Raw genomic sequence first — 16,935 nt, forward strand, 5'->3', positions numbered from 1 at the left:
TCCGTGCCGCCGCTCATTAGTGCAGCGCCGGCCGCATCGCATCATCCTGACCCCGCGCACTTGTTATCAGGACTCAGGAGCGTGGCAATGACTATTACACAGCCGCAGCCCCGCTCTCATACATTCATGTGTTACAATACTGAGCTGTGCGGCCGCACAGCTAAGTATCGAAATACATGAAATAACGGTATCGAACCGTTTGGGGATGCAGAGTATTGAAACCGTATCGAAGTTTTGATGCATCGTGCATCCCTAATCTATTGGTGAGATATGGAAAAAAAATTGTATTCTAGGAAGAAGCATCATTTTAACGGCCGCTTTTTTGCCAAACCAGGAAAGAGGCATAGATTCCCAATGAAGCAGGTCTGTTTTAAATTTCTGCTTCAAAGGGAGGAAATTTGTGCGAAATAGGTTAGAATAACAAGGTGTAAGGTGAATCCCTAAATATATTTTATCTTCTCACCATCTCCGCTCAAAATTTAACTGAATTAACTTGGCCATTGGCTGTGGTATATTAATATTCAACGCCTCTGGCTTAAGGTTACTTTTCAGACCTGAGAGTTTGGAAAACTGATCCAGAATATGATAGAGATTTGGAAGGGAGGTAAGGGAAGACAATACTAACAGAATGTCATCAGCATATAATGCGCATTTATGTGTCCGACCTCCCACCTCAACTCCCTTAATGTCATTATTCATCCCAATCAGGTATTCGAATGGTTAAATAGCTGACACAAAGAGAATAGTCGAGAGGGCACCCCTCTCTTGTCCGTCGGGCTATAGGGATGGGACCAGAGAAGAACCCCTTGAGCATTACCTGGGCGGATGGGGTAGAGTAGAGTATCCATAAGAGGATAATACATTTTTATTCCAAGCCCACACCGCTAAAGAACAGATAGTCCCAAGTCAAGGAATCAAAGGCTTTGTGCAGGTCTAATGACCAACCCAACGCTCCAGTTTTAAGTGAACCGTCCGTGTGAACGAATAAGGCATATTAGATCAATAATCATTCTGGTCTGGTCAGCTGTCTCTCTATTAGGCACAAATCCTACCTGATCAGGGTGAATATATTGTTCCAAAAAAGCCCTTAATCCTTGTGGCCAACATTTTTGTTAATATTTTCATATTAACATTGAGTGAGAGAGGCCTATAATTTTGGCAAGCTAAGTGGTCTTTGAAAGGTAACTAAATGGGGAACTAATATATTAGCACATTTTTTTATAAAATAAGTTCAAGAACCCGTCAGGGCCCGGGGTTTTATTAGGTTTGAGATTTAATAGCTGCCAAGACCTCCAGTAAAGTAAAAATAAAAAAAATATCAAACACCAACTATACAACGCCACATTGGTTTTCATGGAAATGAGATATATTGTTTTGCTACATTAGGTAAAAGTAGCATGGCAAGGAATATACGTTGCAGATATAAGTCCGTACATATCACAATAGGGGTGTATTGAATCATCACCTTGAAAAGCCTCTGACATCAAATATGCATGCATATAGTACTGAAACCTTGCCAGGAAAAGAAAAGATTAAACTCTTACTCGCATGAAATAAAGTGCAGTTCAGTAACTCTCGCGTATTCCGCCTCGACGCGCGTTTCTAGTTAGTTTTCCTATGTTTGGAGCATAGTATGAAATCAATGTAACCTGGGTATCATGAAGTGTTCCATTATGAAGCACATAACGTCACTCCGGGTCTGCAATCGTGGTTTGATGTGTAAAATGAAGGTTCCTAAAAAAAAAAAAACACCCCACGCCTCTTCTACGCAGCTACTGCTAGATAATACAAAGGACAATGGTCATGCATTAATTTAGGACAGGATTTAGTACAGAAATGTAGTTCTTGAAGAAATAGTATATCACCGCGTAATGATTTATATGTTTGGAAAGCTTGTCGGCTAATTTAATCCATGCACATTGTGGGTGTCCATTTTAAAGGAAAATTGAGTCAGCCATGATTTAATCGGACATTAAAGGCATTCAGTCTGGGACGTCTGACCATCATGAGAGGGAGACAGGAGAGTGAAAAAAAGAACAAAAGGAAAAAGAGAAAGAAAGCAGAAAAAAAATAATCTAGGTACATACAGAACAATGCCCAGTCAGTGCCACTAGGGGGTGTTAAGAGAGAAACACCACGAGCACAAAACTATTACCAGTGGGGTCTCAAGATCCCAAGTAGGGCATGCCATCACCCAATGTATGGGCCAGCTCTTAATTACTCAACTTTTATCTAGGGCTAGATCCAACGGCATAATGCTGGGATATCCGTGGCAAAGATATACAGTTAGGTCCAGAATTATTTGGACAGTGACACAAGTTTTGGCATTTTAACTGTTTACCAAACCATATAGAATATACAGCTAAATAATCAATATGGGCTTAAAGTGCAGATTTTCAGCTTTAATTTGAGGGCGCTGACCTCCTAATTTGAGGAAGGGTTTAGGAATTACATCTCTTTAACCAGTTCCCGACTGCTGGCTGTGTATTTAAGGCCGGCGGTCAGGGTCGTTAAAACCCGCACCATAGACCATTTACGGCACTGGTTTTAGCTTGCTTCCCGAGCGATCGGGCAGCTGAATGACTGTTCTCCGGCAGTCAGTGACTGCTGGGGACTCTGAGGAGAAGATAGAAGCAGCTTTGGTTACCTCTACCTTCTCTGTTCTCTTGCACGCAGCATCGCTGTCTCTATTGGTCCCGGTGATCATGTGACTGGTCACATGATCGCCGGGGTGCCGTTAGTGGCAGGCTGCTGCTGGGTCTTACTAGACCCAGCATAGCCCTATTAGTGACAATAGTCACTATAGAGGGATAATTTCCCCTGTAACTCGGGCTGCTGTGCTGTCTTTTCTGATCTTTTGAGGGACAGACCGTAATAATAAAAAAATAAAAGTAAAAATAAAGTGCAAAAAAAAAAAAAGGAATAATAAATACATAAAATACCCACCCCAAAAAAATATCCCCCTGCCAATCATTGTCGTAACGCTAGCCCTGACCAAATTACCCTAAAATAGACATGTAATATATTAAAATGTACGGTAGACAAGAACGATGACAAATAAAAGGTCTATTTTAGGGTAAAACTGTTGTTACCAGAAATAAATAGTTAAAGAGACACTGTCACCACATTATAAGTGCCCTATCTCCTATATAAGGAGATCGGCGCTGTAATGTAGGTGACAGTAATGCTTTTTATTTAAAAAAACGATCTTTTTTCACAACGTTAGGAGCGATTTTGGTTTATGCTAATGAGCTTTCTTAATGCCCAAGTGGGCGTACTTTTACTTTCGACCAAGTGGGCGTTGTACAGAGGAGTGCATGACGCTGACCAATCGGCATCATGCACTCCTCTCCATTCATTTACACTGCACTAGCGATATAGATATATCGCTATGTGCAGCCTCATACACAAACCCTAACATTACTACAGTGTCCTGATAATGAATACACATGAAATCCAGCCTGGACGTCATGTGTACTCAGAATCCTGACACTTCTGACTCTTTTTTTGTGATAGGGCACTTATAATGTGGTGACAGTCTCTTTAAGTAAAAAAAGCTTATATTTGTACTATTATTTTCAAACTTTAAGCCTAAAAATTCTAAAATAGCAAAAAGGGTGTGTATATAAATGATTAAAAGAAACCGGCAAAAATCACGTCGCTAGCCCAACAAATAAAAAAGTTAGAGCTGTTTAACTAGCGCGTGCTAAAAAAAAAGGCTAAACGGTGTCTGGTCCTGAAGGCTCAAAATAGCCCAGTCCTGAACTGATTAATATGTAGCTGCCTCTTTTTCAAGGGACCAAAGGTAATTGGACAGTTTTACCCTTTCACCTATGACAGCACCCCTGGAGAGACACATCTCTCCACACGCCTAGTCAGGTTTCCTGTCCTCTGGATGGAAGGATTGTCCTGAGGAAAAGCACTTCTCCTGGGGTTGCAGACCCCCTAGCAAGGGCTAACCTTCTTGCACTAGGGGTGCTCTGGAAGGTATAAGTCTCCTTTGGAGGGAGCAACCTTGAGCCTGGTACAGGTACGCCCTCCTCTCCCGGTCCATCGCCTCCCTCCTGCAGGTTGAACGGAGGTAGTTTAAGCTCCACGCTGTGGTCCTTCCTCTGGTGGGGAGCGGCTTCCCGGGGTCATGTTAAGCTCAGCTGAATCATGCCCAGCGTTGGCGGCTTCCCGCGCATTCACAGGCACTTCCGGTCGCCGCGACGCGTCACTTCCGGCGGGGTGATGCGTCCAACACTCCAGTAGTCGGTGGTTCCGGTGACCCATGCGGGGAGGAGGCGCTCCAGCGTCCGGAGCTGAGGGCCTCCCAGCCAATCCATGCCCTATTTAGGCCTGAAACAGCAGGAGCTTCGGTCTCCAGTCTTCTTCCATTATGGAAACACCAGGACGCACTGACCGCTCGGATGCCAAATCCTCCAGTCTGGTACTTGAGGATGGCAGGAATATGGGGTAAGATTAAAAACCTCCTTCCTTACTAAATACTGTTCCCCTTTCTTTTGTACATATGTTTAGGCCAGAGATTGTCCTAGAAAAAAATAGGATAAGGCCCATAACAAGGAATGTGCATTATGTAAAAATAAACTAGCATCATCCTATAACAAAAGGCTCTGTCAGAAATGTTTAGACAACATCTCAGAAGAGTCTACAAACTTAGCCACAAGTATCAAGGATATTGTGAGGGCTGAAGTTAGAAACTCCCTAAAGTCCCTTAAAAGGAAAAAAAGATCCACCGTCTGCCTCTTCTAGGGATAGATTCTGATTCCTCAGCTGAGGAGAAGGGGAGTAAAGCACCTTAGATTCCTCAGGTGAGGATGAGGGAGAAAGGAATTTGTTCCCAATTGAGGGCATAGACCTAGTCCTTAAACCGGTAAGGGCTACTATGGACATAGATGATCCTAAGGAATCTCGGTCCGTCCATGACATAATGTTTCAAGGCTTAAGACCTAAGAAGAATAGAACCTTTCCCATCCATAGAAACATAACTAACCTCATTAAGAGAGAATGGAAAAATCCTGATGGGAAAGCAGGTATTCCCAAATTCCTCAAAAGGAAGTATCCCTTTGAGGACAAGGTATGTAAGGAGTGGGATAACACCCCTAGAATCGACTCACCAGTAGCTAAGATTTCAAGGAAACACTCCCTTCCCTTTAAAGATCTAGGCTCCTTTTCTGACCCTATGGCTAGGAAGGCCGACTTCTATCTAAAAAGACCTTGGAAGCTTCTACAGGGGCCTTTAAACTAGGCATTGCAGCCACATGTGTGGCCAGATCTCTGAAAATTTGGCTCACACAATTGGAGCTTCATCTAAAAGACAAGACCCCCTCGGGATCAAATCTTATCCTCCCTTCCAACACTTTCCAAGGCCGCAGATTTCTTGGCAGACGCCTCAGTAGATTCTGTACGCCTTTCTGCCAGATCAGCAGCCCTGTCAAATTCTGCTAGACGAGCTATCTGGCTGAAAACCTGGAAAGGGGACACTGGATGCAAAGGGAAGCTGTGCGCTATTCCCTGCTCGGGAGATTATCTCTTTGGGCCCCCGCTTGATGACCTGCTGGAAAAAGTGTCAGATAGCAAGAAGGGGTTCCCTGCACAAGCAAGGCCAACAAAAGATTCCTTTCGTCCCAAAGGGCCTAATAACAAAAGACCTAACCCTAGGGGACAGGACTTTAGATCCTCAAGATTTACTAGGAAGTCCTTTCTCTTCAGGTCCCAGAAGGACCCTAAAAATAGGGACCAACAATGACGCCATAGAGTCTATGGTCGGGGGTCGTCTTTCCCTGTTTCTCAAGGATTGACAGAAAAATATCAGCAAATCCTTGGATTCTAGGAATCATAAAAACAGGGTACGTATTAGAGTTCAGGTCTCTTCCCCCAAACAGGTTTTTTCCCACAAGGGACCCAGAGCAACAAAAGATCCTAGAATTAGAAGTCCTGTCACTCATAAAAAAAGGAGTCCTAATTCAGGTTACAAGCATAGAGACAGGTCAAGGCTTTTATTCCCCTCTCTTCCTCGTGAACAAACCAGGAGGAAAACACAGGGTCATTATAAACCTAAAAGATTAAATCTTTATCTGACCTACAAAAAATTCTGCATGGAGAGCATTGCGTCAACTATAAATCTCCTCTCCAGGGATTGTGTGATGGACTGAATAGACCTGGAGGATGCTTACTATCACATACCCATATGTCTTCATCATCAAAGATATCTAAGGGTTGCAGTGACACTCAACAGGTCCGTAATTCACATACAATACAGAGCCCACCCCTTTGGCATCTCACAAGCCCCAAGGGTATTTTCAAAACTGATAGCGGAAATGACCTCTTACATCAGGACGAACGACATCCTCCTGATCCCATACCTGGACGATTCTATTGGTTGCAGAAACCTCTCAAACCTTGACCCTACAGATACAAATAGTTTGCGCTATACTCACAAAATTAGGATGGAACATAAATTTAAAAAACAAATTTAAACCCATCAAAAAGATGTGTATGCCTAGGAACTCTACTGGACTCCTCCAAGCAGATGTCCTTCCTTACAGAAGAAAAAATCAGTCCCCTGATAGACAGGATATCCGAGATCTACCTAGGCCATATGACATCTTTCAAGAAAGCTATGTCTGTCCTGGGCCTCATGACCTCATGCATCCCAGCTGTACTATGGGCTCACTTCAGATCCAGGGCCATATAAGTGGGACATTTTAAATCAGTGGGACAGGAGCAGTCTCTCCCTAGACCAGCCCCTACACATCTCTTCCGCAGCAAGGCTGTCCCTCAGATGGTGGTTGAACAGGGAGAACCTCATGCGGGGTATTCCATGGAAGTTAACCCCTACTGTCAACATTACCACAGATGCGAGTCCTTGGGGGTTGAGAGCTCATTAGGACTCCTCTCTTTTTCAGGGTTAGTGGGATCAACAGTTCAGAGATCCTCCAACTTCAGGGAACTGGCAGCAGTTCTTCAGGCCTTGAAGAGATCCATACCTGCAATTTCAGGTTGACACTTAAAGATCTATTCCGACAACACGACCACCGTGTCTTATATAAATCGGCAGGGGGGGTACAAGATCGGCCTTGCTGATGGACTTCTCCACAGATCTTTTTCCTGGCAGAACACCACCTATTGACCCTATCAACTGTCCATCTGAAGGGAAAAGACAACCAGGTGGCAGACTTCCTAAGCCGAGAAAGGCTTCGCCAATCAGAATGGTGCCTGAATACAACAGTATTTCAGGGAATCCTCCTCAAATGGGGGACCCCATCAATAGATCTATTTGCGTCCAAGGAAAACCGAAAGACCCAAAGATTCTTCTCCCTAAACCCTTTAGACCACCCAACAGCAATAGACACATTATCCCCCAAGCATGGGTTCTCCCGAACAGATCTCCTATTTCAGGGCCCAGTAATACACCCCGACATTCAGAAACTCCATCTGACAGCTTGGAAACTGAAAGGATAATCTTTAAGCAAAGAGGATTCTCAGAATCTGTCATTTCCACCCTACTAGCCAGTAGGAAATCTGTTACCTCAAAAATATATCTGAGGTCCTGGAAGGCATTCTTGAATTTTGCAGGCAAGGATATTAATCCTTTAACCAGACCAGATATTCCCTTAATATTGGATTTCCTCCAGGCAGGATTAAATAAAAACCTTAGGCCTATTACGTTAAAGGTTCAGATTTCTGCTTTAAGTTCCTTCTTCAATTCTAAATTAGCAGAACACCCCTGGATCAAGAGATTCCTAACCACTGCCTGCAGACTTAAACCCCAGATAAGATCCCTAGTTCCTCCATGGGACTTAAATCTCGTTCTCCAGGCTATGATAAATCCACCATTTGAACCAATAGACTCTATCTCCTTGAAAATGATGACACTCAAATGACATTCTTTTCAGCCATTACATCAGCCCGTAGAGTGAGTGAGATTCAGGCCCCCTCTGCTTTCCCTCCACATACCCTACTGTTAGACGATCGTCATCTTAAAAACCTTACCAGGATTTCTTCCTAAAGTGGCCTCCCCCTTTCATTTAGACTAAGATATTGTTCTTCCCTCCTTTTGTGATTCCCCCAAAAATCGGAGGGAACAGTTTTTAACTGCCTAGACGTAAGAAGATGCCTAGTCCACTACCTAAAGATTACCCATGACCTAAGATCCTCAGAAAATTTGTTTGTCCAGTTTCGGGGTCATAACAAAGGTTCGGCAGCCAGTAAAGCCACTATAGCGAGGTGGATTAAGCAGGCCATACAATTAGCCTACATAAATCAGAAGCTCAAGCTCCCAGAGTTTTGCGTAGCTCACTCCACCAGGGCCGTGTCCACTTCGTGGGCAGAGAGAGAGCAGACACATCTCTAGACCAGATATGCAAGGCTGCCACATGGAGTTCTCCTCACACGTTTTTCAAGCACTACCGAATACAACTGCAGCCTCTGACTTGGCCTTTGGTAGAAAGGTGCCACAAGCTGTGGTCCCACCCTAAAAATACTGATTTCTATTTTACATCTCCAGGGGTGCTGTCATAGGTGAAAGGGTAAAAGATTGATTACTTACCGGTAATCGGTTTTTCAAGAACCTATGACAGCACCCAGCTGTTACCCTCCCTATGGTTTGTGGCAAATGAGCCCTCATCAGGTAGATCGCTAACCTAAATTTAAGCGTTTCTGTGTAAATATTGTGTATATATAAAGGTGTGAGGGAATTTCACTATTGGTTTAAAAAAACAAAAAAAAAACGCCAACAACAATATAAACTAAACTATTTCTCATCCCGAGTTCTTTCTAAAGACTGGGCGTGTGGAAAGGTGTGTCCCTTTTTATATCCTCAGGTTTCCTGTCCTTTCCTGGGACGTCTCTCCAGAGCTGCTGTCGTAGGTTCTTGAAAAACCGATTGCCAGTAAGTAATCAATCTAATCTCAAAAGCTATTTAATGGGCTGCATGGGCTATTTCCTCGTTAATGCATCATCATCAATTAAGCAGGTAAAAGGTCTGGAGTTGATTCCAGGTGTAGCATTTGGAAGCATGAGGTCAAAGGAGCTCTCAATGCAAGTGAAACACCATCGTTAGGCTGAAAAAAAATGAAGAAATCCATCAGAGAGAGAGCACAAATGTTAGGAGTGGCCAAATCAACAGTTTGGTACATTTTTTTTTTTTTAAAATAGCGCACTGCTGATCTCGTGAACTGCAAAAGGCCTGGACGTCCACGGAAAACAACAGTGGTGGATGATCGCAGAATCCTTTCCATGGTGAAGAAAAACCCCTTCACGTCATCTACCCAAGTGAAGAACATTCTCCTGGAAGTAGGTGTATCAGTATCTAAGTCTACCATAAAGAGAAGACTTCATGAGAGCAAATACAGAGGTGCAAACCACAAGGTGCAAACCATTATTCAGCCTTTAAAAATAGAAAGGCCAGATTAGACTTTGCCAAACATGTAAAGAAGCCAGCCCAGTTCTGGAACAGCATTCTTTGGTCAGATAAACTAAGATCAACCTGTACCAGAATGAGGGGAGGAAGAAAGTATAGAGAAGTCTTGGAACGGCTCATGATCCAAAGCGCACCACATACTCTGTAAAACATGGAGTAGGCAATGTGATGGTATGGGCATGCATGGCTGCCAAAGGCACTGGGTCACTAGTGTTTATTGATGATGTGACTGAACACTTCAGAAATCATCCGGCTGCTTGTCTTCAGAGATATACTTTCTGCTGAGGTTCAACCAAATGCAGCAAGGTTGATTGGACATCGCTTCATAGTACAGATGGACAGTGACCCAAAACATACTGCGAAAGCAACCCAGGAGTTTTTTTAATGCAAAGAAGTGGAATATTCTGCAATGACCAAGTCAATCACCAGATATCAACCAGATCGAGCATGCATTTCACTTGCTTAAGACGAAGCTTAAAGAAGCTCTGTCACCACATTATAAGTGCCCTATCTCTTACATAAGGAGATCGGCGCTATAATGTAGGTGACAGCAGTGCTTTTTATTTTAAAAAAAACGATCTGTTTTCAGAGGAGTGTATGACGCTGACCAATCAGCGTCATGCGCTCCTCTCCATTCATTTACTCAGCGCATAGGCATTCTGCTAGATCCTTATGTGCTGTTTTATACTAACACATTAACAATACTGAAGTGTTTAGACAGTGAATAGTGCCACGGCGCGGGGTGTGGACCCACTGGGCCGTACCGCGTAGCGGGGTAGCAGCTGGCCAACAAGGTACAAAACAATGTCCATAGTTCTGAACGGGTACCTGAGGCAATGTAGACAGTGGCAGGAACACGACTTGGCTTCCACAGCAGGGGACTCCGCGGATGCAGCGGGAAGACACGACTTGGCTTTCACAGCAGGTAACGATAGTACGGAAGCAGGGACGGGTAACACTGGGATTAGAAAACACTGGGAGACCTTTAGCAAGCAAACTAGGGTATACACAATAACCAGTGGGCAGAGCCCCTTTTTACAGTCCAGCAGCCATTTGGGCTGATAATTGATTTTTGACAGCTGGACGCGTACTGGCCCTTTAAGGCCGTGCACCCGCGGGCGCGCACGCCCTGCGGGAAACACCACGAGGACCCGTAAGAGAGTGCCGGCGTCTGCCATGAGCAGGAGGACGCCGAGCAGAGCGATGTCCATGGCTGGGATCGTCAAGGGGCGAGTTAGGACGGCGACCCCCGGCCATGGACGTAACAAATAGACATTCCACGGGATGTCTATTCACAATCTCTGCACTTCGTTACTGTTTATATGGTAGTTACAGCAGAGGAAGCGGGATCTCGTTGTAACCTGTCATTTACGGCGAGATCTCGCCCCTCTTATGCCCCCTCTTCTTGGGACCAGAGCGGGAAAGAAATCTCTTCACGAGGACAGGGGCATCGATGTTCTCCTCTGGCTCCCAAGACCTCTCTTCTGGACCAAATCCCCTCCAATCCACCAAGTAAAAAGTGATGCCTCCTACTTTCTTGGTGGCCAGGATCTCCCTCACTTCGAAAGTTCCGGATGAACCGCCAGGAGCCACTGCGGAACTAGGAGTCCTGGAGTAGCGGTTCAGAACCACTGGTTTTAGCAAGGAGACGTGGAAGGAGTTAGGGATCTTGAGGGTAGGAGGCAGTCAAAGCTTGTACGACACAGGATTGATCTGCAGCAGAATCTCAAAGGGTCCAAGGAACCTGGGGGCCAACTTGCAGGATGGCACCCTGAGCCGGATATTCCTGGAAGACAGCCAGACCTTCGTACCTGGAAGAAACTGGGGAGGTTCTCGTCTTCTAGTGTCTGCCTTTCTCTTCATGCGGTCCACCGCCAGCAGAATAGCAGATCGTGTCTGCTGCCATATTTGCAGAAAGTTCCTGAAGGTAGAATCGGCTGCAGGCACCTGAGACATAGTAGAGCCGGGCAGGGGTATTCGAGGATGTTGGCTGTAGACTATGAAGAACGGACTGGCGGTGGTGGATTCACTGGTATGGTTATTATAAGAGAACTCCGCCCACGGGAGCAGCTGCACCCAGTCATCATGTCTTCTGGAGACAAAGTGCCGTAGGTAGTTCTCCATAATTTGATTAATCCCCTCAACTTGTCCATTGGACTGAGGGTGGTACACTGAGGAGAAGTCCAACTTTACTCCGAGTAGACCGCAGAGTGCTCTCCAAAACTTAGAAGTGAACTGGACCCCTCGATAAGAGACAATATGCAGAGGTAATTCATGCAGACGGAAGATGTGTTGCATGAAGAGATCAGCCAGTCGAGCGGCAGAAGGCAGGCCAGTCAGGGGAACAAAATGAGCCATCTTTGAAAAACGATCCACCACCACCCAGATCACACTGCATCCCGCAGAGAGAGGCAGATCAGTAACAAAATCCATAGCAATATGCCGCCAGGGGGCCTCGGGCACAAGCAGTGGTTGGAGCAGACCAGCTGGTCTGGAGTGGGCACCCTTGTTGGCTGCACACACCGTACAGGAGGAGACAAAGTCTATGACGTCTTTGGGCAGTGTGGGCCACCAGAACTGACGGGCAATTAGGTCTCTTGTCTTACGGGCACCCGCATGTCCTGCCAGCTAGGAACGGTGACCCCAGCGAAGGATTCTTCCTCTGTCTTCCAGCCGTACGAAAGTTTTTCCTGGAGGAATGTCTTTAACCTGCAAAGGGTTGACAGAGTAGATGCAGGAAGGATCGATTTAATATTCTGTGGGGACTCCACAGTATCCTCTATCTCAAATGACCTGGACAGGGCATCGACCCTCACATTCTTGTCGGTAGTGGAGTTCGAACCGGAACCGTGCAAAAAAACAATGACCATCTGGCTTGAAGAGGGTTCAGTCGTTGGGCCGTCTGTAGGTAGGTCAAGTTCTTGTGGTCCGTGAAGACTAGGATAGGATGAGCTGCGCCTTCCAGTAGGTGTCTCCACTACTGCAGAGCCAGCTTGATGGCCAGTAACTCCCGGTCCCCAATCGAGTAGTTGCGCTCTGCAGAAGAAAACAGCTTGCAGTAGTAACCACATACCACCGTCTTGCCTTTCGAACCCCTCTGGAACAATAGAGCACCGGCACCAATAGAGGAGGCGTCCACCTCTAACGAAAACTGCAGGGACACATCAGGATGGTGCAGAATGGAGGCAGACGTGAAGGCTTTCTTTAAGGTTTCAAATGCGATCTCCGCCTCTGGAGTCCATACTTTGGCATTCATACCCTTCTTAGTGAGGGAGGAGATGGGGGCTGTCAAAGAAGAGAAGTTGGGGATGAACAGTCTGTAGCAGTTGGCGAATCCCAGGAAGCGTTGTATGGCCCTTAAGCCTTGGGGACGTGGCCATTCCAGGACAGCCTTGACTTTTTCAGGATCCATCTTGAGGCCCTGATCAGAGATGATATAGCCCAGGAAGGGTAGGGACTTCTCTTGGAACACACACTTCTCCAACTTGGCGTAGAGATGATTCTCTCTTAATCTAAGCAACACCTGGAGGACATGGCCCTGATGAGTCACAAGATCTGGGGAAAAAAATCAAGATATCATCGAGATACACCACAACACAGACATAGAGGAGGTCACGGAATATGTCATTCACAAATTCTTGTAACACTGCGGGGGCGTTTTACACAGGCCGTAGGGCATGACCAAATATTCGTAGTGTCCATCACGTGTGTTAAAGGCGGTCTTCCACTCGTCTCCCTGACGGATCCATATTAGATTGTAAGCCCCCCGCAGGTCAAGCTTGGAAAAAAAATTTGCCCCCGTATACGATCAAAGAGCTCAGAAATCAACGGCAAGGGGTAGCTGTTCTTCACCGTGATCTGATTGAGACCCCGGTAGTCAATGCAGGGTTGAAGGGATCCATCCTTCTTTTTGACAAAGAAAAACCCGGCTCCGGCCGGGGATGAAGACTTTCGTATGAAGCCCCTCTCTAGATTCTCTTTAATGTAGGCCGACATAGACTAGGTCTCTGGCAAGGAAAGCGGGTATACTCTACCGTGAGGAGGAGAAGAATCAGGAACCAAGTCGATAGGATAGTCATATTCTCGATGTGGTGGCAATGTCCCTGCCTCCTTTTTGTCGAAGACATCAGCGAACTGAGCGTAACAAGGAGGTAGCCCTGTCAATGACTGAGGCGAAGAAGGCTGGGATGGATGGACATGGCCCAGACAGCGGTCTAGACACTTGGGGCCCCACTGAAGAACCTCTCCAGAGTTCCAATTCAGGACTGGGGCGTGAAGACGGTGCCAAGGCAAACCCAGCAGCACGGGGGTGGACGGCCTTGGACCGGACATACAGAGAGATTAGCTCGGAATGAAGAGCTCCCACCTGGAGTCTCAACGGCTTGGTCACAGACATTACTGGGTCAGGCAAAGGCAGTCCATCTATCAAGGCAACGATCAACGGTCTCTTCAGCAAAACAGTAGGCAAATGAAGAAGATCCACAAGGTCCTAACAGATGAAATTGGCTGCAGAGCCAGAGTCCAGGTAGGCAGAGACTGGGTGAGGTCTCCCGCCAGCGACAATGGTCACAGGAATGAACAGCTTGAACGAGAATTCTCTATCAAGTGCAGCAGCGCCCACGGTTGTCTCTCCAACCAATCCCAGGCATTGGGGTTTCTTAGGCCTCTGGGGACACAGACGCACGACATGGACAGCGAGGCCACAATACAGACAGATCCCAGAGGTGCGCCTGCGCTGTTTTTCCTGATCAGACAGTTTAATCCGATCCACCTGCATCGGAACCTCGGGCGCAGCAGAAGAACAGGGCAAGAGCGGTTGCTGGAAGTTGGGCGCCAGTGTAGGAAGCCGTCTCTCCTGAAGAATCTCTTGGCATCTCTCCCTGAGCCTTATGTCCACGCGGGTAGCCAGTAGAATCAGGTTATCCAGGGCATCTGGGAGATCTCGAGCAGCCAGTTCGTCTTTGATCCCAGGCGATAGGCCATGTCAGAAGGATGCAACCAAGGCCTCATTGTTCCGGGACAATTCTCCTGCCAGAGTCCGGAACTGGATGGTATATTCGCCCACGGAAACGTCCTCCTGACGCAGGTTAAAAATAGCAGTAACTGCCGATGAGGCTCGTCCAGGCTCCTCAAATACGGAACGGAACAACCGCACAAACCCCAGGAAGTCTCTGGTCACAGGTCCCTGTCATTCCCAGATTGGATTCGCCCACGCCATGGCCTTGCTGGCGAGTAGGGATACAATAAAGGCGATCCTGGCTCCGTCTGAAGGAAATGCTTGGGCGTGCAGAGTGAAGTGGATTTGGCATTGGTTCAGGAACCCCCTGCACGAACTTGCGTCTCCATGAAATCGAGGTGGCAGCGAGAACCGAGAGTCCGAACTGGAGCTACCAGGAGGTGTAGCAGGAGGATCGACCGGAGGAGTTTGACCAGGAGCGATGACGGAAGAAACTAGCGTACCAAGATGCAGTGCCATGGAGCCTACTGCCACAATGAGTTGATCCTGTCGCCCTTGCAGATCCTGCAGGTCCGCCTGCATGGCTTGGGAGGATGACAGGCTCTTGACGTGGCCAGCGGGGTCCATGGCCTGAGCGTACTGTCACGGCGCGGGGTGTGGACCCACTGGGCTGTACCGCGTAGCGGGGTAGCAGCTGGCCAACAAGGTACAAAACAATGTCTATAGTTCTGAACGGGTACCTGAGGCAATGTAGACAGTGGCAGGAACACGACTTGGCTTTCACAGCAGGTGACGCAGCGGGAAGACACGACTTGGCTTTCACAGCTGGTGACGCCGCGGATGCAGCAGGAAGACACGACTTGGCTTTCTTAGCAGGTGACGCCGCGGATGCAGCGGAAGACACGGCTTGGCTTTCACAGCAGGTAACGATAGTACGGAAGCAGGGTACAGGCAGCAGGGACGGGTAACACTGGGAACTAGAAAACACTGGGAGACCTTTAGCAAGACAAACTAGGGTATACAATAACGCTTAGGCAAGGAACCAGTGGGCAGAGCCCCTTTTTATAGTCCAGCAGCCATTTGGGCTGATAATTGATTTTTGACAGCTGGACGCGTACTGCGGGAAACACCACAATGCCCTGGAAGAGAGTGCCGGCGTCTGCCAGGAGCAGGAGGACGCCGAGCAGAGCAATGTCCATGGCTGGGATTGTCAGGGGGTGAGTTAGGACGGCGACCCCCGGCCATGGACGTAACAAATAGACATTCCACGGGATGTCTATTCACAATCTCTGCACTTCGTTACTGTTTATATGGTAGTTACAGCAGAGGAAGCGTGATCTCGTTGTAACCTGTCATTTACAGCGAGATGACGCTTCCTCTGCTGTAACTACGACAGACAGAGTAATGAAGTGCAGAGATTGTGAATAGACATCCCGTGGAATGTCTATTCACTGTCTAAACACTTCATTATTGTTAATGTGGTCGTATAAGACAGCACAAGCAGGATCCCTATGCGCTGAGTAAATTAATGGAGAGGAGTGCATGAGGCTGATTGGTCAGCGTCATACACTCCTCTGTACAACGCCCACTTGGTCTAAAGTAAAAATACGCCCACTTGGGCATTAAGCAACTCATTAGCATAAATCTAAAATCGCTAATAAAGTGGTGAAAACAGATCGTTTTTTAAAATAGAAAGCACTGCTGTCACCTACATTATAGCGCCAATCTCCTTATGTAGGAGATAGGGCACTTATAATGTGGTGACAGAGCCTCTTTAAGGCAGAAAGACCCACAAACCAGCAACAACTGAAGACCGCTGCAGTAAAGGCCTGGCAAAGCATCACAAAGGAGGAAGCCCAGTGTTTGATGTCTATGGGTTCCAGACTTCAGGCAAAGGATTCTCTACAAATTATAGACAATTGTCTCACAGGGAAGGGTAACTGGTTAGGTGCGACCAACATTAGTGCAATGCACCCCCACAATGTCACAGAATAGCAGACTCACTTATAGCATAGCATATATTGAGAAAAAAGAGTCCTAGAGCTACATGTAAAGTAGAAAAGATGAATTTTATTACATATAATATACACATCTAACAAATTGATAAAAACATGGCGAGGTTTTCTAAAAAAGAAGAAAGAATGCATGTGGATCACTCAGAGGTAGTACATAACCATAGGGATAGTATGAAAATTAGGGCATGGGCATGATTGGATACAAATGGTAGAAAGGTATAAAAACATACAGTATAATAGTAAAAAGTTACAAAAAACCACTATCAATAAGATATAAATCTCACTCTGATGTGTCTATACCGATCCAAAAAAGTCCAGAAAGGTAGCCCCTTTATCAAATGTATATCCTACATATCCAGACAGCATCTCATAATGCTCAGGGGGAAAACATCAAAAAGATCTAGATCTAGTGTCAAGTGAATGTACCGTACAACTGTCCCCAAGAAGCATAGAACTATCCAGTCCAAAAAGAAAGATAACCACCCCTGGGGTGGTTATCTTTCTTTTACGTGGATCACGAACTTACCTCTTTAACC

The 16,935-nt window shown here is 46.4% G+C and overlaps 1 protein-coding gene across 1 annotated transcript in view; it reads left to right on the forward strand.

Moving 5' to 3' along the window:
* EGLN1 (egl-9 family hypoxia inducible factor 1) overlaps positions 1-16,935 on the forward strand; it is a 226,457-nt gene that overhangs the window by 45,080 nt on the left and 164,442 nt on the right. The gene's annotated exons all lie outside the window — the stretch shown is intronic.

The sequence above is a fragment of the Rhinoderma darwinii genome, chromosome 4 (assembly GCF_050947455.1).
Source record: "Rhinoderma darwinii isolate aRhiDar2 chromosome 4, aRhiDar2.hap1, whole genome shotgun sequence".
NCBI lineage: Eukaryota > Metazoa > Chordata > Amphibia > Anura > Rhinodermatidae > Rhinoderma > Rhinoderma darwinii.